The sequence below is a fragment of the Eptesicus fuscus genome, chromosome 10 (genome assembly GCF_027574615.1).
Source record: "Eptesicus fuscus isolate TK198812 chromosome 10, DD_ASM_mEF_20220401, whole genome shotgun sequence".
NCBI classification, from domain to species: Eukaryota; Metazoa; Chordata; class Mammalia; order Chiroptera; family Vespertilionidae; genus Eptesicus; species Eptesicus fuscus.
In genome coordinates this window covers 42,815,695-42,838,300 of record NC_072482.1, presented here as the reverse complement: position 1 = coordinate 42,838,300, position 22,606 = coordinate 42,815,695, and the positions used below count along the sequence as shown (strand labels likewise).

General features: G+C 38.2%; 1 long non-coding RNA gene across 1 annotated transcript in view; it reads left to right on the top strand.

Moving 5' to 3' along the window:
* LOC114228130 (uncharacterized) overlaps positions 1 to 22,606 on the top strand; it is a 63,387-nt gene that overhangs the window by 7,698 nt on the left and 33,083 nt on the right. The window contains exon 2 of the long non-coding RNA XR_003614307.2: positions 20,429 to 20,605. This is a non-coding gene — a long non-coding RNA (uncharacterized LOC114228130). The remainder of the gene's footprint in view (positions 1 to 20,428; positions 20,606 to 22,606) is intronic.

Sequence of the window (22,606 nt, the reverse complement as noted above, 5' to 3'; positions counted from 1 at the left end):
CCTGCTAGCAGCTGCTCCCACTGTGGGAACAGCCGCTCATCCCAGACAGCCAAGTGGTGCTCCCACTGTGGGAGCGCACTGACCACCAGGGGGCAGCTCCTGTGTTGAGCATCTGCCCCCTGGTGGTCAGTGTGCATCATAGCGACCGGTCATTCCACTGTTCGGTCACTGGGCTTTTATATATAGAGAGGAAGTGGGTGAGGAGGTGGTCAAATACATACTTGGTGCACAGCACATTTTTGACTTGGATGTTCTCTAAATGGAACATGATATAGAAAGAGAACATGAATTTTAGAATAGACAGACCTGAGTTCTGATCTTAACTCAACTGCATGATCTGGGTGACCCAAAGAAAGTTGTTTAACCTCTATCAACCCTGGCAATATATACTGGCAAGAATATTGTTAGGTTAAGTTAAATAATATTTGGAAAGAACTTGACACTTGGTGCTAAAATGCTACTATGTTGAATTAATATAATAAATTAACATAATTTTAAAAAATAATGTCTAATGCTTATATGTTTGTTAAATTTTTAAACATTACAATTTATTACTTTCAAGATGCATGGTCCCTAAAACTAGATTGTAAACCTATTTCAAAATAATAGACCTTGAGAAATTGGTAATTTAGAGTTAGCATATTAATTTCCCATGCATGAATGGGTATTTCTATAATAATGAAACTAAATTTATTCTAAAACTTAATTAGATATGTTATTGTCCATGCTATTAATTTACTTAGCAAAGCTTCTTCCCATATATTTGCAGTGATAACTCTCAGCCTTGTCTTATCCAAATGATTACTGATGAGGGCCTAGTAAATCACTGAGCTTTTTCCACTTTGCTGAAGTGAACTATCCACATGGGGCCAGTTTTTCATTTATTGTAGAAACTGATGTTTCTTCCTTGGCAAAGGACTTATTAAAAATATATGAGAACATTGTTGGAGATCATTTCTACCTGATGCCAGAAATCTTGATTGCTTTTTCCCCATCTAAGTATATTTACTCTCTTCCCTGAGCTCAGACCACCCGCCCCCCTCCAATCCTATTGCTTTGGCATAAATAAAATGATAATAACAATGGCCGACATTTGTTGAGTTCTTTTTATGTGCATTATTCAAAAGTACTTTACATACATCATTTCCTTTAATTATTGGAAAACCCTCTGCAGCAGGTACTACTAGTATCCCTATTTTCCAGAAGAAACAACTGAGGCATAGAAAGGTGCAATAATTTATCCAAGGTCAGGCTATCTGTATCAGAACCTAGATTTATAATAACAATAACTAACATGTATTGAGAGTTACTACATGCCAGGCATTAAGTGCATTTCTTACGTTATTATTATCTTCTCAACAGCACTATGACACAGGTACTATCATTTAACAAATGAGAGTGCTGCAGAGGGGTAAATAACTTGCCCACGTTACACAGATAGTAAGAGAAGGGGCTGGCATCAGGCTGGCTCCAAAACCTGTGCTATGTTGCCACTTGATGTTGTCTCTCAACCCGGCAAGAGTATTGACCAAGCACTTAGTGTGTGTACAGTATTCTGAGGACCAGAGAAGAAACATAGCTTTGCTTTCTTTATTCAATGAACCTACTGACTTAGAGAAGTAAAATAAAGACAAATGAAAACGTTCGGTCAAAGGGAGGGTGATGAACTCTTAGAGAAACTGGAAGAGTTTAGAGAAGAAGAGATGGATATGGGCTGGATGATTCTGTGACATCTCAATGAGCTAGGTGTGGCTGGGGCTGGACCTTTAGGAACTCTGAGTGATGAGGAGGAAGGAAGAGAGAGAACATTCTGGAATGTGGAATAACCTATGAACTCTCCAAAAACAATCTGTTTCCAATTCCAGGGTTAACACTCATTTATCTTGGCATTTTTCCTCATTAGGGGAAAAAAGAATCAGCCTTTCAATATTGTGCTCTATAGCCCTTTCTAGTAAGATTAAATTAACTCTGTACAGAGTTTTTCGAAAATCTTCCAATTCTTCATTCCATCAGAGTAAAAATATTTCATGTCCTATGACATTAACTAGGAAAGCTAATTTCCTTTGCCTTTAATTTTGGCAATACTTTCCTTTACATAAATAATGACAGGAAGAATAAAAATTCCTTGTGACACTTCAAATATAAATTCGATTAAAATGACATCTCTTTATGCACACAGTACATTTATATGTTTTGGATCAAAGACTTCTTTTGGCAGAATAAAAGAGAATTAGCAGGTTGGTTTAATGGAGAGTCATCTGTTTTTAAAAGCTTATAATAGAAGATGGTTTTTCCTTTAATAACACCTAACTGGAAGATAGATTAGTTTAATAACAGATTCACTCAGCATGTTCAAAACTGACCTAATGATCGTCCTCCTCAAACCTGTTCCTTCTCCTGTGCTCTCTCAGGTGGCTGCCTCTCCAGTTGCTGGCTCCTGAAGCAGAGCCTGCCCCTCTCCCTCACTCTCCACACCCACCAACCACCAGGGCCTCTTGGTTTTCTCAGATTATCTCTCAAATGCCTAGAGAGGCCCAGTCGGTCAAATAAAACAGGCCAGAGGGACATGGCCAGGTGGAGAGGGCATGTCTGTCTAAAGAAGAGAGCATGTGTTTCTTACAGCCAGGCAAAGTGTGATGCCGCATTGTGCCTCAGTACCGCGGATCTGGTATTTCCAAAGAGGAAATGGAAATTTCGATTTTATGTGAATTCTCTAGATTTTAAATTGTTGACAATGAAGTCAGGCAAAACAAGCTTACATTGCATAGTTCAAACAAAACATTTATGACAAGGTTGGATTTGCAAGCTGTCAGTTTGTCTTTTTTTCTGATACAATCCTTTCCTTTCTCTGTTCCTGTTCCAATTTAGATCTGTATTATCATTTGTCTAATCTATTACAGCAGCTTCCTAACTGATCTCCTTGACTTGTCTTGTTCCCACTAAACCATTCTTCATCCTCGCTCCTGAGAGTTTGATCGTGTTACTTCACTGTTAAAAAGATAAACTAAAACAAAATACTCTCAATGATTGCCATTGCCCCCAGGTTAATTCTAGACTCTCAGGCCTACCTGGGCCTTCCAGGTTTAACATAATGTAGACCCTCTCATCATTCCTGTGCTCTGTCCTTGTGGTTTCTCCAGCCATAACATTGGTTTCCACACACTGGGCCACGCATGATTCTCAGAAAAACATATCAGTTGCTTTTCTGTATTGCATGTGTTGGTCTCTCGGCACATAATGTCCCTCTCAAGTCCTGCTTATTCTGCTCAATTAAAATACAATTTTTCCAAGAAGCTCAGTTCTGGGTATAGTGTGTGCTTAATAAATTATTGTTGAATGCATGACCAGCCAATAATTCTTCAACCCTGCTTCAGGTCAACCACTACTGCTGTAGTCAAAACTAATCTCTTCATGTTTGTTCATACTATTAGTTTAGCACCTGTCACTCTGATTATGGTTAGAGGTACAATGTGAACGTTTATTTCCTGTATTGAATTGTGATCTTTCTCTATTCACAGATCATAGGGCAATGCTTAACACATGTTAATACTACATAAATACTGGGGAATATCAAGGTCTGGTTTATGATCCAAGAGTTCACTCTATTTCTTTTTGGAAGGATGGATTGTAGGGGGAAAAGGTAGAAGCAGCAAGACTGGGTACAAGGATATTGTGGTGAGAGATGAAAATAATTTTGGCAAAGGAGGTAGCAGTGAAGAGGGCAAGAAGTGGTCAGAATCACACTATGTTAGAAGTAGAGCTAGCAGAACTGCTTGATGGTTTGAAGATGGGATGTGAGTGGAAAAGGGGGATTAAGGATGACTTCTGGGTTTGTGGCCTGAGCAACTAGATGGATGGTGGTGCCATTTATCAAGAGGGAGAAGACTTAGCGACAGTGAGTTAGGGGAGAAGAATGAGAATTGATCATTCTTTTTTGTCTATGTTAAGTATACAGTGAAAATTAGACAACTGGAATTGTCAAGCAGCAGTTGGATATATGAATCTGAAGCTTAAGAGATTGGTCATGCAAAAAATATAGTTTTGGGAGTCACTAGTTTTGAGATATTATTGAAAGGCATGGACTGGGTCAGAATACCCAAGGAAAGAATTACAGAGAGAAGAAAGTCGAGAGTAGAGCCCTTGGGCACTCCCAGATTAAGACTTATGATTACTGAGGAAAAGCCAGCAAAAAGACTAAGAAGGAGGGTCGGTGAGGTGGGAGGACAAGCCAGCAATAGCAGCGTCGTGGAAGGCGATGGCATAAAATGTTCAGAGTAGGATGGAGTGATGAACTACATCTGATACGTCTAGAGGCTAAGAAAAGATAAACTGATGTTGATTCTGACAAGATGTGTTTATTTGTGACCTTGGTAAATGCAATTTCATGAAAAACTTAGAAATAAAAGCCCAAATGGGGTGGTTTAAGTGAAGAACAGGAGATGAGGAAAGTGGGCTTTGCTAAGAAAAGGAAAAATTATTTGAGATTTTGAACAATATTTGAATGGAAAACACATAAACTCTGCCCCACTTACTGTCAAAACATCTCACAATTCACACAAATCTTTATATAGGACTATGTCAGTATTTATTCCAAACATGAATTATCCATATTTCACTTTTATGAAACTTGCATGTTGGGAGACCCAGACTTGTAGACCACACATCTTAATCATTTCCAAACGAATTGACAACAAAAGCTTAAGACACAAACATAATTTTGAAGCATTCTTAAATTTTGCTTCGAACAATGCGTGAGAAATTATTAGTATATAAACTCCAGAAAGACAGTTTTATTAAATGTCTTACATGCTTAAACTTAAGCAATGGTCTCTTTCAGTCAGTATGGTACTTTTTTTCAGTTTATCTTTATTCTGGTTTCTCTGTTCTTTTCTTGGCAGCATTGTTTATATCATAAGATACAGACCCAACATGCCCTTTGCCCCTCCAACCAGATAGTTGCCGTTTTGATCTGCCAATCAAACTCAAGGGTCTGCCCTCAAAGTTGAGACAACTGATCATAGTTTGGACACTTGGGCAGTGTCAACTAATTTTAGTCTTCAAGGCTGGGATGATGGGAGCAGTGACTGGCAAGGCACTTGTCCAAGGCCCAGCAAGGGTTACGACTGTCCTTATGGTTAACAACTGCACAAATAGAAACAGGCTGAGTTTGTGAACGTAGTTTCAACAAATTATTTGAAGTATGAGGATACTTCCTATCTGTATTTATTATTCCAGCTCTTGGCATAACGAGGATGAAAAACTCTGTTTACTTTAAGCTTTTCCCATTAAAGGATCAGTGATGCTTTTACTTCCCCACTCTCTGTGTACATAACATCCATATGCCTGGTCTAAGACACTCCCCAAACAACCCTGCGCTCCCACCCCAACATGAGGTCTGCATAAGAGCAAGTCTCATCGGCTTTACCTTTCCGCCTTCATTCATTTTTGGGAGAATAGGGAAGGAAAGAGCGAAACGCTACCTTGAAATTGGAATACATGCATTAAAAAACAAATATAGGAAGTGAACGTTTCAGACTCTTGGCAAGTCTTTCCCCTCCTCTGTGAAATGCTTCTTTTGTGAAGGAGCCCACCCAGGACTTTAGACAATGCAGTGTGAGTGAGTGTCTAGCAATCTTTGCAAAATGTTCTGGATGGGAATGAAATAGCCTGTTCACTACCTTTCAGTTGCCTTACGTGTTGGGCACTGGCAGCACGGGATGACAGACAAAGAGCTGTATTCAGGTTTTACTGCCCCTTTTGCTTGGCATGCTCCCACCTGACTGCTATTGGTTTGGAGGCTGGCGAAATGTCGACATGTCAAGGTTTTATTGGGTCTGGAGTTGCCAATATGAAGCAGCTTCCCGGTTTTCCAGGTTTTGTGCCCAGAGTCTCAGTAGTTCAGTCTTAACCCACAATTTTCAGGGTCCCTAAGTGTGTCCCTCATGGCAATGATGGCCCCTCATCTATTCTCAGTTGGAAATTGACCAGCTTTTATACTTGGCTGAAGGAATATTTAAATAAACTCAAGGTACTAAGAATGTTGACCCTTACAAATAAAAAAAGTCAAAATGTGATTGGTGAAAATTACATTTTAAATCTTTAATTTTTAATTACAAAAGATAACAAATACTCATTGCAAAATTTTAGAAAATATAGTAACACATCAAACAAAAGATTCCCTTTGTCTCAATCCCACTCTGCTACTAGCACCTTAGAGGTTATCCTTGCAAAGATTTTATTCTCCTTATATAATCCCATATATTTGTAATTATATGTATACATACTCATATTCTAGTCTTTAAAAGATAGAATTGTAGTATCATCTGCTCTGCAAATTTGCTTATTTTTACTTAAAGTTGTCATAAACATTTTTCAATGACATACATAGCATGTCAGAGATAGATAAAAGCTATTTGTTCAGTATTTTGGTTATAGTGCTATACAAATGTACAAATGAATGTGAGATAGAGACCTGGAACATTCATATTCATTCACAAACATTTACTGAGTCTCTTCTATGTGCTGGGCAGAGATGAATCAGCTTGATTTTTCAGTTGGAGGAATTATCTATTCACTTTGTACTATGAAGGATGAGAATTTAACTCTCTAGTTACTTCCAACACACCACACACACACACACACACACACACACACACACACACACACACTCAGACATACACACAGACTCTCACTCACACTTCACACATCTCAAAATAGTTATATAACTTTTGTTAAATCAGTATTCAAGTTTTCCATTATTATAATCATGTGGCTATTGCTCACAGCTGAGCCACACGTTATGCTTTGATTGCCTATAATTTCTCTCCTTGGTTTTGGAGGGTAACTGTATGAGGTCAGTAAGAGCAGCAGGCTGCCAGATTCATAGCCCACGTCACCCATTTACTAACTGGGGTGGCCATGGGCAAGAAATTTAACCTCTTTGTGCCTCAACTTATTTAGAATAGTTCCTACTTTACAGAAATTCTGTAAGGATCCAGTGAGTCACTATATATAAAATGCTTAAAACAGTACAAACACTGAACATTATATAAAAGTTTGTTATTGTCATCATTTAGCCTCCAAAGAAAGGGCATAAGAGAGATAATTTAAAAAAAAAATCTTACCTTTATTTTCCACCCTTGCTTGATTAATAGTTGCCTGTACACAGAAATCTAGGTTGAAAATTATTTTTCCCCCTTAGAATTTGAAAGCATTTCTCTGTTACCTTTTGTTTAGTAGAGTTTCTTTCTATGAACTCCAGTGTTATCCCATGTGCTCTCTTTTGTATGTAACTGTTTTTATTTCTGTTTACTTTTATCTGTTTAGTTTTGTTTTGTTCATCTCTCTGAAATTTTTAGTATCTTCTCCCAATATCTGGTTGATCTACTATTTCATGATATTATGCCTAAATATTATGTCACAGCTATTTAGGGCACTTGGTGGAGAATAACATCTTTTAGTTTGGAGAAATTCTCTTTTTTTAAAATTATGTATTTTCCTTTAGTTTTTCTGTTTGTTCTTTTTGGAACATCTGTTAGTTACATATGATCTCCCCTTGATAAAACCTCTTATATTTCTTATCTTTTGCTTCCTGCTTTCCATCTCTTTGTCTTTTTGTTTTAATTTTGGGGCATTTCCTCAACTTTACTTTCCAACTCTGTGAAGGTTTCTATTGCAGTTTTTATTTTAATATTTTTTAAATTTCAATAAGTTTATTCCCTGAATGAGCCTCATTATTTTTCAGCAACCCTATTGTTTCACGACAGTAATATTTTATCTTATCTACAAAAGTCAGTGTTTTACAATGGTCTCAGCTCTGTCCATTGCCGTTTCCTCCAATTCTGTGTTTAGTTTTATTTGTTCAGATCTCTGTCTTTCATGTGAGAGGCTTCTCCGGAGAATAAACGAACACCTTCCTGGAGGAGGGAGGACTGAGAATAGCCTCAGATAGACTTGTAACCAATCGTGCTGTTCTCACTTCTGCCCCTGACCTTGGCTTCCATAGATACCTCAAACCTCCAGTTCTTGGGCCTGTTGCAGTTCAGTGGCATTCATTGCTTATATCTTGATGGCTTCCTCTCCTATAGACATATAGATTTCTGAGTTTCCCACTCTGTTAAATCAGTTTTCATTTTTCCTTCTTCAATTTTTGTTGATGTTTATATTTGCTTTCATCTTCTCTGTTTTCTGTGTCCCTGTGGGTTATACTTATTTTATTTTTGTTTTAATCTCATTTTAGCAGAGTTTCAGGAGGGACTAGAAGGAAACATATGTGTTCAGTCTGTCATGTCTAACCTGAACTGTACAATATTTTCAATAGATATTTTTAAAATTCCGAATACTCACTAGATGCCTACTTGTATACTAAGCCCTTGGGTAAGAAGCTGCTTCTTGAAGTTTTGTCACTTACAACTATTATTTGAAATATGTTTCAGTCTTCATTAAAACAAAGTGCTAAGGATTTCTGCCAAGCAATAAATATGTTCAATAAATGATTTCTTTTGGCCTGTTGAAGTTATTGAATGTGTTTAAAAAGGAAAATTTAAACAGTATTATGTCATAAAATTTTCGTAAGTCAGATTATAATAGAGGGTTTTTTCTTTTAGGTCTTCATGCTTGTGAGTGGGTATGTGGGTGACTATGGGTATTTCTATTTGCAAGTATATGTATGTGAATGTATATGTGTGTGTGCACACATGTGTGTGTACTTGTGTGACTGTGTCTATGCATGTCTGTGTTTATGGCACAGATAGAAAACAACTCCGCTGACGACTCTAACACCAAGGTAATATCTCCATGGTCCTATTTCTCCGCTTATAAAACCAGAACTACCATTCATCTTGTAGATATCAAAATGCATCCTAATATAAAACACTTGGGAATAGCTCTATTAGACATAAACTGCTGCCTATAAAACTGGGATTAATGAAACATTAGAAGCAAAGGTGTTTTCGCTCGTGAGGCTTATGTTCCACTCAGGCAGGATTACTGGGTCTGGATTTGTTCTTGCTTCCTGGAATTATACTGCTTTTCCACCTGAGAACCCAGTCACCAGCTAAAGAATGATGCCGGTGAGCTACCTCAGCGTTGCCTTTGTTCTTTGCCCAGAGGGCTGGTGGCAAAAAGGAAAGAAATTGGAGAGCAGCTCATCTTTAGTCCTAAAGGCCCTCCAGGGACATCATTATAAAAATTAAATAAAAGGGAATAAGTGAAACTTCCTTTAAAACCTCGATATGCAACTTCAGGAATGTTCACATAACTAAGCAGCTATCTAGTCTGCCTTGAGAGATATAAATAAAAGACTTCTTTCAACCTGATATCACAACGTTTTAGATAGCAAATATGCCATCCTTCAGCCCGAAGTAAAGAAACACTTACTTCATTCAACAGTTAAGCAAGCTGCTATCTGGCCCTCATTATATCCGTGATTTACAAGGACTATACAGGCCTGTGTTGCCCACGTCAGAGACCACCAATATAAAATGCAGCAAATGGGATTTTTATCTTTCAGCACGCCCCAGAGTTGTTGCACAAGATACACTTCTCAGTCTGCATATAATCAATCTAATGTAAACCATTATCTCTGCCCCAAAGACTAAGCTGAAAGCTCCTATGCTCAGGATCATACTTAAACATGTCTGACATTCACAGCTCCCTGGATTCCTTGCAAAACCCTTGGCCATGCAAGATGTTCCACATGGAGACAAAGCTGGGCTGGATGTGAGAATTAAAAGGACACTATCTCATGAGGAGTTTGTTGACAAGCTGGGGAGTGAACATTTCACCAAAAATCAAAGGGTGATTTGTTCCCAAGCTTCCAAATTAACCGGTAAATACTGGCCTATCAGGAGTGGGATTACCCTTAAAGTTCAAGTTGAAGGACAATACTCTTTGTTTCTTAAAATTAAAATATACACACGGAGGCCTCGTATTGTCTTTGTTTGTTGGCAATATTATTTAATGATTCAGAAAGATGATTAAATGTAAGCCTCTTTAAAACGTAACAAGAATGATAATTTTTGGCAAAGGCCAGAATGGTGGGCAGCTTATGCTACCATTTTGGCTTTGTATATTTTTTATGCATTATTTTCCTTTTTAAAGTCCTTATTTAAAAACCTTCTTCAGGGTGAATGTTCAACACCTTTTCTCACCTCTAATTCTTAGTATACTCTCATCCCTTCTATTACTGTGCTCATTTCCCCTAAGGTAACGAGCTTTGATAATTACATTATCGCATCCATTGCATCTATATCTAACTTTCACCAGCACTCACTTTGTAATGAAAGGATAAACATTTGATTTCAACAGTAAATGGCAAGTGAGGCCTGTGGTTCCAGCACAGTGCCAGGGAAGCCAGGCCACATATTCCATGTCCCTCCGGCAATTAGCTTGTCCATGAACTGCTGGGACAGGATCTCTGGTCTCAGAAATGCACTCACATAGACACAAGAGAATCCAAAAACGTGTGTGTGTGTGCACGTGTGAGTGCATGTGTGCATGCATGAGTGTGTGTGTGTGTGTGTGTGTGTGTGTGTCTGTGTGTGTGGTGGGTGTATAAAACTTATAAATGAAATTACTAAAATTTTGTGTACTCAATATGTGCCTTCTTTTGAAAAAAATAAGTGATAGCACATTACTTTTAAAATCAATTTAGTTCACTTAAAGATTGAAAATGTAAAGGGAGAAATTGGTCACTACCATAGTTTATCTGTTTCATATAGAGCACCTGGGTTCATGTTGATACCATAAACATTAAGAAAAGGATTATTTTAAAGAATGAAAAGGGAGTAGATGAAATATATTAAGTTTCTACAGATGCCGGGAATGTTAAATCAAAGAATTCAACATAAGTGAGATAGTGAAATTGTTCAAGTACAACACTTAACACCTGTGAAAAAAATACTTTACATTTTTCCAATAATCTGAAAAAAGTAACTTTTCAAATAACTTGTATCAATTCCATTGTCTCCTGGGCATAACAAAAATAGACCCCACAAAACCTCTTTGGCACTTGTTTTCTGCAGCCTTGAAGAGTCGTGACCACCGTGGGTAAGTAAAAATGCCACAATATTTATTCCCAAATAGTTAAACTTGTTCTGGCCAGCTTCTATTTTGGGAAATTGCATGTTGCCAACATAAAGAATTTCTCACATCATTTCTGTTATAAAAGCTATTCTTCATTTCCTGCCCTGAAGTAGAACTGTGCTTTCATTTTTTTTTTAATTTTTACCCATGAAACTGGCTGTCTTGTACTGAGTAGGAGGAGTCAGTGATTTCTTTATTTTGAGGCCATTTTTCAGACAGTAAGCTGCCAAATCCATTTGAGTATTTTCCAAGAACCAACATTCTTATACTTCACCTTGTAGCTGTCTAAGAGATATCCCAGAAACTTCATTTATTGGGTACAATAAAACTCATGGCTTCAACATAATTCTTTTCCTATAAAAGTAAAGGTATGTAGTAAGGCAAGACATACTGGGAACAGCAAATATGTGGATAAAAGGCTCACAGAAACTTCTCCTTCTCTTTTCACTCCATTATAGGCATCATTTGTTAGAAAACCATCATTGCTGGGATGCTCAATGGGACCACGGCTAGATTGTGACAATTACAACTCAATTTTGGGTTATTGAAGTCTCAGTGTATATTGTGCTGATAGAGCTAAGAATGAAAAATAATTTCTGTCCCAACCCAAACTGCCCAGCCACTGTGAAGTTGTGTTCCCCTTTAATGGCTGAATCCCAGTGGCCTGATGGAAGCAAGCTGGGAACATCAAACTGAGGCAGAGGGTAGGCAGCCTTTATCCCAGGATCAGTACTCATAAACCTGTTGCAGTGCTAAGACTGTCCCTAACATTTCTGAGGCCCTAGCAAGACTACAAATGGAGGTCCATATACTATATGTCTAAGTATTTAAAATATATAAAGTTAATAAACCAATACATCATATACTGCTCTATCTTCCTACTTTGACAAGAATAGCTTCATGGTGACATGGAAGTTGTAGACTTTGTGGAATTAATTTACACTATAATGTGAAAGGTAGATTTGAGGGAGTGGCTTTTAATGGGAAGGGGTGGGGATGTATCGAAAAGTCTTGGTAAATGATGCAGAGTGGAGATATAGAAATAAATACTGGGACAAGTATGATACTTTGTTATTTTGTCAACTGCTAGTTTTGCTGTACTACTCAGAATTAAATGTCAGACATGGAAAGACCTCTACAGATCTTTTTCCAGAGGTCTCCTTTGGACCATGGTTTAAATTAGGCCCTCAGGTATGTTTACTTTTTGGCTAGCTCAAATTCTAGTCTTTCCACTCACTTCTCTTACTGCTTTCCTCTGGGTTGCTGGTTCCAGGCAAATTAGACAGCTCCTTCTTCTCCAAGCCACACTGTTCCCTTCACTGCCTGGAGTTCTTTCTTACCCACTACTTCTCTATGTCAAATCTTCCAACTTCCCCCCTACCCATTCCTCTCATATTCAGTTTGAATAGGGAGAGCAAAAAGCTGGTTTTTCCTCCAGGCTTTCCTTGACCAGCCCAGAATTGACTTCTTTCTCTTTGTAATCCTAAGCCACTTTCTGTTTCTCTATACTGCCTTACCCTGTTGATCCTCATGTATTTGTCTTAAATTCTTGCTAGACTCATTGCTTCCAGTGGTGCACTCTAGGTACACCCCCTAGATCACCCTCTATAGTTCCAGGAACATATGTATGTACAGAGAACATGTTTTAAAATTAAAGATGAATAAATAGTGAAAGTTGGTGTTTGACCTTCAGAACCTCATCTTCTAGTTGAGGAGAAATGCTAAAACTCAAGGCCGTATAGAATTAAAACTTTGTTTCATCATCACTACTGTTATCACATGTGATTAAAACTGGTTGGAATGTCTATGTTTGGGATTTGAGAAGGAGAAGGTCTCTGAGGGCTGCCATGATGGGAAGGCTTCATGAAGGAACTGGTACATGAAGTTGACCTTGGAGGATAGAACTCAGCACATAGTAATAATATAGCAGCAGCTAATACTTATTGAAAACATACTTTGTGCCTTTCACTGTATCAAGCCCTTAACATTCCTGCCTGATTTTATTTAATTTTCATAATATTTTATTTTTATTCCCTTTTAATTTTTGAGGAAACAGATACTTAATGACTACTTTAGCGGTAGTCATTCACTATTCCAAGGTCAGGGAAGAGATGGAATTTGAACTGCTATTTTATGTTGCTTTCAGGAGTAAGTGCTAATAAATAGGAGGACAAGGATGGTTTGATGAAAAAATAAGCAATGAGATAATAGCTAAAGGGAAGGAGAGGCCAAGATTTGGGACATTGTAGTGAACCACAACACTAGACTATGAGATGACTGGCTTTCAAGTCACAGAGGGTTTACAATGGGAAGATTAGGGAGCAAAGCTTTATTCCTGACACAAAAAGATATTAACTGTGGATTCTTATTCAACCCTCACCACTGGGGACTCTGAACCACTGCTTTTACTCTCAGGCTCAATTAGAACTCCCAGTGGGATCAGGGATTTCAGGTGTTCATTTCATTACAGTTAAATTCCAAAATTCAGGGCCTAAGAAATTCTAAAAAGATTCTAATGGAGTGTCGTGTGAATGGCAGCTAATAGAACTTCTACTACTAACTGTTGACGACCACCATTACCTCACTTTCACAAAGAACTTTATAAGCATTATCGAATTCTACAAATATTAATGATAGCAATAATCACTATTAAGTTTTGAAAAGTACATTATATTTGTATCAAGTTTGTCATTTTCAAGAGAAAAGTTGCTTTTTTTGTTTTGATTATTGTTCAATTTTATATTCTCCTTTGTATGTTATGATTTCACCATGCTGGGTTCCTCTGGTCACTCTCCTCATTGCCCAACAGTATGTGTTAATATAAAGTTATGTACTAAAAAAATAACTGTCACCACAAATCCACCAGCCAATACCATAAGCAAGAAAACATTATTTGTTACTATGGTAACTAAGAACCACTCTTGTTTCAAATATATATTGTTGGACTTACCAAACCATCCTTTCTCTTTTCTTTAACAAATGCTTTAAAAAAAAAACCCCACCTAGAATAATGCTAAGGTATCCCCGGATCCTTGACATATCTTTGGGAAAGTAACACACTGTATACAAATGCAAGTAAAACTTCAGGTTACAAGCAGTATTTATTGTACAAGGAGAGAAAAGTACAGTCATTTCATTTTTCCAAGTTTGCCCTGTGGCATCTTGTTAAAGGGCATCTGGTTATTTCTGTCATTGCATTCCACATTTCTGATGGATGACTTAACATGTGTCTACTTTGAACATTTCAAACTTGGAAAAGTAAACTGCTGTAAGTTACCCAGCACCTACCCATCCATCATGGGGCGAGGCAGTTGTGTTTCACAGTATCATCTCTTTCAGAGCACTGCCAGACGCTGGGGCATGGTGTGCAGCTGGGGAAAACAGATAACAAAGGTTTCCTATAAAGTGCCAGTTGATAATGCACCTTTAATTATGTTTTCAGTTTAATGTGTCAGATTCTTTAAAAGTGTCCAAATTTAGAGGAGAAATGTGATGGAATTAGATTTAAAAATTGTGACACTCCACATGATTCGTTTTGGTATAGATTCATATTTATCTGCTCTTAATTTGGGACCAAGATTTAAAAGAGAAAAATCATGACAGTCAAATACATACATTCAGGATGTGAAGTGAATGGAGATTTAGGGGATAATGATTAAAGAGTAAAAAGAGAAAACAACTTTGGGGAAATAAAGAGGAAAATATTGGAAAGGAAAACTAGATTTATGCCTTGAATTCTTTATCAATATTAATGATAGGTAACACTTATTGAGGGTCAGGTACTAGTTTAAATGCTTTGCAGGCAATATTTTATTTAATCCTCACAAGAGTTCTCTAATCATTATCTCTTTTTGATATATAAGAAGACCCAAGCAGAGGGAGATCAAAGAATTCATCTTGATTCACACAGTTAGCAAGTGATGGAGATGGGGGCAAACACACATGGCTGAATGATGGCAGCTCCACTCACAATCACTACCTAACACCACCTTAGGGCTCCTCAGAAGAAAGTCCGCTTCCTAAAAGAAATGGTTTTCTATGGTCCCAGGCTCTGGAGTAGGATCATTTGCCCCATACATGGGAAAAACCAAAAACTGCTCTTCTGGAGCTGGACCTAATGTCTCAGGCCAGGACAGACAAAGAATGACTTCTGTGTGGACAGCCAGGGTCTCTGATGCTGAAAGTGGCTAACAAGGGTGTTCACTGGTTGTTGCTTAAAATCTCCAGAGCGCTCAAAAGAAATGTGTGTGACCCCTTCAGGGCAGAGGCCACTTTGCATGGAGAAAAGACAGGAGATAAGCTCTTTTGTGATGCAAATTTTTAAAAATAAAAAACTACTTCAGCAATCTTGAAATCATAGATATAAAACTTCTCATATAAATAAGGAAGCAAATGCAAACTTCTCCTCTCTTCATAGCAGCTCCTCCCCCCTCCCCTTGATTGGATCATAGTATAGCTATGTACCTACTACAGAGTAGGTCAAAACTATAAGAGACTATTTCCTGTAAATGCATTTCCCCCTTACTTTGAGGGTTTTTTGGAGTTCCTACGCATGGAAACTATGTACTCATACTCGCAGACCCACATTTGAGTTTATTGCTCTGTAGTTTATAAAATTCTTGCTCAGGACAATTTTGTTAAGAACATTACATATTATCTCCCACTTCCCCCGGTTTCATCTTCTGCTGCTTCCTTTTTCCCTTTCCATATATATTTTAAGGTAAGGAAGTAAAGCAACATAATACAACACAATAAACTCGCAAGGATTTCCCATTGGCTTTTTTTGGTTGGTTCTTTGTTTTTTGGTGTGTTTTTTAAATCCTCACCCAAGGATATTTTTCCATTGGTTTTTAGAGAGAGTGGAAAGACAGAGAAAAATATCAGTGTGAGAGAAATACATTGATTGGTTGCCTCCTGCACGAGCCCCGACCAGGGCCTGGGCCAGGGAGGAGCCTGCAATTGAGGAACGTGCCCCTGACTGGAATTGAACCTGGGATCCTTCAGTCCACGGCTGAAGCTCTAACCACTGAGCAAAACTGGCTAGGGTTCACAAAGGCTTTGAAGTGAGACACAAAAGTTTGAATTTTAGCTCTGCCCTTCCTAGCTCTGGGACCACAGGAAATGTCAGTTTGCTTATCTGCTAAATGGGGCAGTTGTGAGGAATATTTAAGAAAATCTACAGAAAACCTGAACATGTATGTGCCCTGCACAAAGAAGATACTCAATGAATGACACATATGTAATACCTTAATCACTAAAGAAATTTTTAAAAAATGACTGTCCATTAGTAAGGAAGTTAGGGGCCAAACTGCATTTGGATCTCAACACCTCCACATTTGCAGGCTCCTGCTAAACCCCATGAGGCTTGTTTTCCTAAACAAAGCAATGTATTGGGGGTGATGGGTTAATGACAAGTCTTCTGACAGTGCTGCAGCATTAAAATTTCTTTCTTCCTACATCTTTTTCCATTTTGTCTTGACAAGCGCTGCCTCCCAAGTGATGAGTAGGTAGCACATGATCTATGAAAGAGCAGGCTCTCCATTTCTCTCACCACTGCATTTCTCTGGAGGAGCTGAGGAAAAGTTGGTGTTTTCAGGCAGGGTAATTAATATTGAGACACAGCCACTGCTTCAATCACCTGCATATCAATCAACTTCTGCAAGGCCACAGTTCAATTAATTGATGACACCCCGGAGACACCCAAAGCAGTTAACAAGTCTCTAGAACTTAGTGAAAAAACAAGCTGCAAAATCCAATCTCCCATAAATTCCCTTTGCGGCCCATCTCCAAATTTATCCTTCTACACCAATATTTCTTCTGTTAAGAAATATTTTGCAAGAAGAAAGCAGAGAAGCCAAGTACTGAAAAGTCACAGCGTCTCAAAAGGAAGCAATAATACCTTTTATCTATGACCATCAATGAATGCCATTTGGTTTTAAATCCTAAACTAATCAATTTTTAAGAAAAAGCGTATCTTATCTTGGAAGTTTCATAAAGTAGCACTCTTCTTGCCAGCATGCATTTTAGTGTGTCAGCAAGTCAGAGTTCATGTTGTTAAATATGGTTTGTTGAAAAGCTGGAGCACAATGTGCCATGACTGTAAAATGGCCTGAGGTATTATGGAGAGAGTAGCCTAGAGAAGATGTGGTGTGACAGTAGTGATGTTGGAATGAGGTTTGCTCAAGTATTTAAACAAGGAGGCTGTTAGACTGGGGTGGCTTTAATGTCTTGGTAGCCTATGTAAGCAAACCAGAATCTAAGCTAGAGTCATTGTACTTGAATCTAAGAAAGTAATAACTTAATAACAACCAATCACAAACAGCCAAGGCTTTCCCAAATAATACAACTGTTTAAGCTATAGCCAATCAAATAATTTCTTTGTGTTGCTTCAGCATCTTCTTTATACAACCCTTGCCCTAAGCTACTGTCAGTAGAGCACTACTAAACTCTTCTGGTTTGACACTCATTATCTAATTGGAATTGATGTTTGATCAAATAAACTTCACAATTTTAATGTGCCAGTTTATCTTTTAACAATTCATTTATATCACTTGGCTGGGGTGGGGAGGGAAACTGGGTACATCAATGCTGTTCTCTGGTCACAGAATCTGAATCCAAAGTACTTTGCTGGAACTTCCTTTATGACAATCTTTCTGGAAAACTCCAAAGGGTCTAGAGGTAGGGCTTCTTTTGCAGGTGGAAATTATTATAAAGGAAGAGGACTTATGGTCCAGGGTCAAGTACAGTTTGGTTCTTTCTTTTCCATTAGCCTGACCAGCATCTCTAGGTAATAGCTTTCACAAGACTCAACATAGTAACCACACACACTTGATGGGATCATCTCCATATCTGTACCTGGGGGAAAACTGGGGAACTTTCCTTGCATTCACCTCTCCTCCCACCCTACAGCACAGCCTTCAACCTGCTGTTTTTCTGTCTCATAAATATTTTGTTTATTGGTCTATGTGATGTTGGCCTGTCTGACCCTCACCTATGATATAAGCCCCTTGAGGTTAGGGTTAATGTCTTTTCTATTCTTTATTTAACCAAGTGCTCAGAACCATAAACAGAGCTTACTATCAGTTTTTCCCAAAGTTCTTTCAGGGTTTCCATGTAGGTAGCATATTTTATTCTTCAACTTGTATTTTAATTTTATTCCTAGTTTAAGAGAGAATACTCTTCATAGACTCATTTGGTCTGTCACCAATTTTGGATCCACACTGCCATATAAACAAAGCCAATTTTTCTAATCCCCAATAAAGTAAACTTAAGTACAAAAAAGTTCAATGTGCTTCAGCTTACACTGAAATATATAAATACTTCTGTGTCTCATAAAAAAACCAGCACTAGGCATGTTATAAGCCATTTGGATTTGGCATCATTCATTTTAGTGTTAGTGTTTCATTTAGAGACAGATTTTTGAAAAATAGAACCATGACAAGACACCTTTTATAAATCAAAGCCATGATGTCACAAAACTATGGAATTGTGAAATCCAGTAAGAGGTCAATGGGCAGTGGTGAGCCATATGTGGACTTTCAAAATGTAATGAGGGTACCTCAGGTTCCATGCCATGTTTCTATCCTGGGCCCCACTAGGAAAAGCCCTTCAGAACCAAGGTGAAATCCAATAATTTCATCTGTGACTTTTAGAATAGGCATTTTGTGAGTTTAACTAAAATAAAATATATTTCTTCCATTTTTTATTTATTATAAATCATGGAAATATTTAATATACCCAGACTTATATTACATAACAACTGCTAATTAACCTTTGGCTAAAAAAATATTTTGAGTTATACCACTTGTCCACTTTTCAGTCAAAATTTTTTTTTTCAATATAACATCCTCTTTACCCCAAAGCCCACTAAATAAACATGCTAGAAGTCATATATTGACATTATGATTTCAAGCAAAGACCCATTCACCAATTTACTTGGCAACAGCAGTTTCTAATCGGAGATGTCATATGGAACAAATTTGAATTGTATGCCCTAAGTAGATGAACCCAAAATGTTTTGCTTTGCAAACACAGATCAAATGAAAGGGACAAAAAAGGAGTATCGTCTATGATTCTGCCATTTATTGTGCATTGAGCTATTTCCATGTGTTTCAAAGCCCTCTTGTGCTTAGCATTTATTTTGTTCCAAAGATGTGTTTCTGTTCTATAACATATTTTTGTGTGCAGTGTGGTAGTTTGTTGCAGTAATCATTCCAATTTGTTCAGACTTTCCTTGGACGGCACCTGTAGGGAGTCTCCTTCCGCATCGAGAGCCTGGGTATGTGACTTGCTCTGTGCAATGGTACAATAGCAAATATATTGTAACAAGAGGCTTGGGAAGCATCTGCACATTGGGGCTTGCCCTCTTCTGCTGTCTTTGGAACCCAGAGACCTCCTGGAGAATGAGAGACACAACACATGGAGCAGAGATGAACCATCCTAGCTGATACGTTCTAGATCAATGGTTCCCAAAATGTGGTCCCCAGAACCAGCAACAGCAGTATCACATGTGAACTAGTTACAAATGCAAATTGCACATTCTCCAGCTTAACCCTAGTACTACTGAATCCTTAACTATGGAGATTAACATAGCAATTTGTGTTTTAAGGAGCTCTCTAGGTTCCCTAAGACATGAGAGAACCACTACTCTAGACCAGTGGTCGGCAAACCGCGGCTCGCGAGCCACATGCGACCAACACCCCCACTTCTTCTAACGCCACTTCTTCCAAATAGACTCGCCCAGGCTGAAAACCGACTTCTGCGCATGGGCCACGAAGTTTCAGTCGCACTGTACGTGCGACTTTCATTTGTCATTTAATTTCACCTGAGTAGGCACCAGAAAGTAGTGCCTCTTTGATTTGGCAATGATACATGGAAGTGAATGAGACCCCACCCTAGGGAAAAAGAGAAAAGAAAACACACGTGGTATTTTGTGGAAGAGCCACACTCAAAGGGCCAAAGAGCCACAGGTGGCTCGCGAGCCGCGGTTTGCCGATCACTGGCTCTAGACCAACCATCCTGCCAATTGCCAAACAAACGAGTGAGGTCCACCTAGACCAGGAGGAGGCAAGGAACACAGCCACACCCATGTGCCTACTATTGTGCTGGCTGCTTTCTACTACAACAGTAGAGCTGAGTAGTTGTAACAGAGACAATATGACCTGCAAAGCCTAAACGGATTTAGTTTGTGATCCTTTACAGAAAAAGTTTACCCACTGCTATCCGTACCAACCAGTTCCAGCTGAGTCATTAGCTAACAACAGGAATCGGCTGGTCTGGAAAAAAACACCAGCTTAATTAACCCACAGAATCATTAGAAATAACAACTGTTTGTTATTTTAAGCCACTCAAATCTGGAGTGTTTCGTCTGCATCAAAACGTGCAAGATAACAATGAATGCACAAAAACTGTTGCCTTTTGTGCAAGTGGATCACAGACTGTCACCACCTTCCAGGAAATGACTCCTTTGAACTTAGCTTCAACCTTCCCACCTACAATCAAGGCTTCCCTTTCTCCTTTGGTGAGTACAATAAACCTTCATTACATTATGTGTGGCATTCAAACTGCATTCATTTAATTTTAAATTATTGTTATTTATAGAAAACATTTTATCATTGATTTGATCTATTTTTCTGTCTGCAAAAAGTCTTTTGGTATCTTGAGTTGGGATGGAACATACCACTTTTCCCATTAAAATTAATGAAAATATTTTTGTAATTTAATGTCTTTTCACTTAGGAGCAGGGTTTGCAGAAATGAAGTTGTTAAAGATATAAAATCTGGAAACATAAGATGTTAGTGGCTATGTCTGTGTAGGGAGATTATGATTGCTTTTAGTTTTTGCATGTTTGTTTTTAATTTTCCCATTTAAAAAATAATTAAGACATTATTTTGAAATACAGATCTCTCCCTGACCCCCCCCCCAAACAGATATATACACATTTGTCTTAGAATTTTTATTTAGACTAAGTTGTGTTTTGTGTTCCAAAATATTGTATATGCAATATTAAATGGCTAATACCTCCAGGTTTTATCTTACTACTTTATTATTTATTGAGCTTGGGGTATTGTGGTGGTGGGAGATTTAATTTGATATAAAGTGGATAATTTCATTTACCATTTAATTTCACCCGATTAGGCACCAGAAAGTAGTGCCTCTTTGATTTGGCAATGATACATGGAAGTGAATGAGACCCCACCCTAGGGAAAAAGAGAAAAGAAAACACATTCCCTAGTTGACTGTGTTATCCAGCTCCAAGGAAAATGGAAAAGGAAGAAATGGGCTTTAATGGGCATAGGAGGGTCATAGCAAAATACATTTGACTGGAGAGGGAAGCGCAGGTACAAACCATTGCCAGGATAGGGGTGAAAAAATTTCTGCATCCTTTTACACTTAGATTAGACTGCTATCCACTTGGTACTGTTAGAGGAAGAGCCTGCCAGAGGCAGAGGAACGGAGAGTATGACCCCTTGAATCTTCCAACCTTGCAATTTTGTGAAAAGAAACCAGAGTGTGAGCTTTCATAAATAAATTTCCTCCCTTTGTTTCAAGTTAAATGTAGTGACTCCTAATTATTCAAGGAAGTGTGTGAGCAACTGAGACTGAGATGCATTCCCATGCATGGGCGGGTACCTGCAGAGGATTTAACAAGGCAGCGTCTCTGTGCAAGCATTACTGGAGAGATAGCTGGTTGCATCAGCCAGCCTGCTCAAACATGCCATGAGTCCAATCAGATTGTACCAACCAATTTCAGAAAGTCCAGTTAAACCTTGTAAACTCTGGCAGCAATAGATGTGGTGTGTGAGGTTTAATGCTAGAGGTTATACGAAATCACATTCTGTACCACTCTTGAAATGCATGCAAGTGGAAAGGAAACCTAAAATTTTCAATTAAATTAGAAAAAAATATAAGCAACTTATTCAGAAACCTTTAAGATAAGGCCAGCCTCCTTCTGCTTTGGTAAGGTTATATGATTTTTATGAGGCAGAAGATCTCATCAGTTTGCTAGTACCCCAGATGTGGATCCTTGGGCCTGATTCAGAGAAAATGCCTGGAAGGAGTCCAAATTCCAAGCTGGGGAAATAGCAGGGATTGCTTTCTCCTGACTATGTTCAGTGTTTTTAGTATAAATCACTTATCAGCCAGAGGTCCTTGTAACTTATGTACTAAGGTATTTTTTGTATGTAGAAAAAAAGTATCAGGGGAATAATGAACTAATCTCTTTCATAAAACTCTGGTATTCAAAGCTCTTTTGGACACAGTTGCCGATGATTTTCACCACCCAAGATGAGGTGACCAAGCAAGTCTATTGGTCCTAATGGCCTCACATCCTTAGAGCTAAGATGACAGCTATCACTAACATACGAAATCTTCTATTGCTACAGTATACCCTGAGTTATCATTATTTATGAAAATAAATTCCAAGGGTTTTATTTGATTAACAATAATATTTCTGGGCTTAATATTTGTGTGAAATTACCTGGGACTATTCCAAGAATACCCTAGATACTCTTCTTTTCCT